The following is a 2,927-nucleotide window of genomic DNA, read 5'->3' on the forward strand; positions in this document are numbered from 1 at the left end:
ACGTTCACTCATGCACCCAATCAATCAATCAATCAATCAATCAATCAGTCAGTCAATCAACCTTTTGTCGTGTAACAAATAAAAAAAAACAATGAAAAACCCTAAAAGTGCATGAAGCAACATTTAGCAAAGTTACAGTGGTGAATAAAAACGTCCTTTAAGAGGCAGAAACCTCGAGCTCATGATGAACAGTGAGAGTGGGATAGAGGGAGATAAAGGAAAAAAGGAAAGACAAACAGAGCAACAACAATGACTGAGCTAGATTTAAACGTTTAGTTTATAGACTGTTCAGTCTAATACATAAAGCTACAATGATGATGACATGGGGAGGAATGATTATGGTAATTACAGAGATTGTTGAGCAGCTGGAAGAATTAAATGAACATTTATAATAAACGATGTACAGTAAGCCTCATATTAATATTTGTAACAGTTGTAGGGGGGGTCCTGGACCCTGACTGGGGGGGGGGGGGTGATATCTGAAGGACCTCTCATAGTACATTTAGAGACTCTGGGAGAGTAATGTCCTCTCAGGGTCATACAGCACTTTAAGATCTTTAAGATAAGATGATGTCTGACGATTAAGAGCTTTTTAAGGAGCAGAAGGATTTTAAAACATAATTTTTAAGGGAGCAGGTACTCGTTTTGGTGTGAGTACGTCCAAAAGACACCTTAATAATCAAGCTGATCCAACCTCTTTGCACGCTTTGTCTGGGCCCAGATGGTGCGCTGCTTAAATCACACACAATAGAGCACACACAACACAAATCACTTTGTGCTGAAAGAGTCTGTAATACACACTAATGTTAAGTGTTTAAAGGGCTGAATAACTTCATGGACTTTTGAAAGGTCAGTGTGAAAAAGGTTTGAACGATATGAAGAAGCTGAATCTTTCTTAAAAACCTTGACGGGTCTTGGATATTTTAAAGGCTGAATGAAGTTTCTGTGAGAATGTGTGAATGAGTTTTAAGGGTTTGAATGAGGTTGACATTTTGTGGAAATGTGACCCTGTGAATTTTGAACATTCAGCCCATTCATTTTCATTTTTTAAATCTTTGAATATCTATGAAAAATATGAATGATATGAATGTTGATGTAAATTTTGAAGAATCTAAGTTGCAACATATATCAATCAATCATTATTTTTATAGCTCCAATTCATAACAAGCGTTCTCTGGAGACGCTTTACAAAGACCACATGGGATAAGATGCAGGAAGGACTTCTCCTTGGTTTTCCTCACGTTCTTGTTGTCCATACTTCTTTGCAGCTGAGGTGGCGGTCGGAGCAGGCCGTGCTTGAACGAGGGCGCTGGTGGTTGTAGGAACGACACAGTCTGAACATACGGCCATTTGTGTGTTTCTGAAAGTTAGTTTGAGACGGCATTTTAAATATGGCGACCACCTTCATGGGCCCCATCACATGTCGAGTCCCACTCGGTGACCTCACTTAGACTGCGTCCATGTTTTATACAGACTGAATCCAGCGCTCCGCTGGGATCAGGATAATTCTGATGTTGAGATCAAAGTTATCAGAATCTCACTTTAAACAACACAGGTTTTATCCAACGCCAGAACTGGAATACCTGATCTCACCTGATTACCTGAGATTTAAAAACGCATTCATTTCTTCTGGTTAAGTCCACTAACCAGTTAGACTGTTGTTAATCAAATCCTCCAGGATGGTCTCTCTCCCCCTGCTTTTATCTCCGGGATGCTGCTCTATTGTTATTTGCTTCATTGTTTGTCATTCGTGATGGGCTGATGTTTGTTTTCAACAGAATACCAATTAACCTCCTCCTCCTCTTCCCGTCTGCTCTGTTAGCTCTCCTCCTCCTCTCTGTTGGTACTTTAGATTACACATAGAGGGATTTCACTCAGTTCCACATTAGACATCTTTAAAGTCTCGGAGATGAGTTGATGGACGTGACTTTACCGACTGGAGCATAATCTGACAGATTAGAGCACAAACTGCTTTGAATGTGAGTGTTTGCATGCTACGTTAGATTTAATGTTTAACTGCTGTTTACATAATGCAAACACTCTGCACAATAACAGAAAGTAAATCCCATCTGTTTCCCTGCTTTACTTTGGGGGGCGGTGCATACATGAACTCTCGAGTCGAGAACAGATGTAAAGGTTGTGAGTAAAAAGCAGGTTCAGGATGTGACAGTCTTTGATTAGTCATTGGGAACATTCATCTTCATATCACTGGAATTGATTTTGTTCCTGTACAGTGATTTAAAATCGTTCATTTTGGTGAATACATTTTATGAATGGATTTTTGCACATTAAATCTGCTGTAAGTTCCACTTCCGTTCAGCTCAAAGTAAATAATTACCAGAGATAAAGATGTAAGCCAAGACTGTAAAACATTCAGTCAATCGTGATGTTCCTCAGGGTTCAGTGTTTGGTCCTTCACTTTTGTTTTACAATCATCACCATGTCTGTAAAGTAGGGTTAATGTCTTGGATGTTTTATTATGTGAACAATCACTGATGGTGATTAGATGAGAATAGAATACAGTAAAGGTGTACTGCCTTTTGCACAGGTACAAAGCAGTTTGCACTGAGTCTAAAAGTTTTGGGAATATTTGTTAGTCTTTGAAGTGCCACATTTGCTTGTTCAGAAGGCTACATCAACATCAGGACCACATGTAGTCCGCTAGAATAATCACTTCATGCTGTAAGTGGACATTTAGCAAAAAGTGCTAGAAACATGTTTACAGAGCAAGTTTACCCCCCCCCCCCTCCCCCCCCTAAATAAATTAAATAAATATTGCCACTCTCTAAATAAATATTAATCAGTGACATCACTTCCTGTCAGGGACCAGTGTCATGGTCATCTCCACCAGTGTTACTCTGTAATCAGATGAACTCTGCCGCTGTGTAATGATTAAAACATATCACACATTCTCTACATTCTGCACA

This window comes from Symphodus melops (assembly GCF_947650265.1).
Source record: "Symphodus melops genome assembly, chromosome: 7".
Taxonomy (NCBI): Eukaryota; Metazoa; Chordata; class Actinopteri; order Labriformes; family Labridae; genus Symphodus; species Symphodus melops.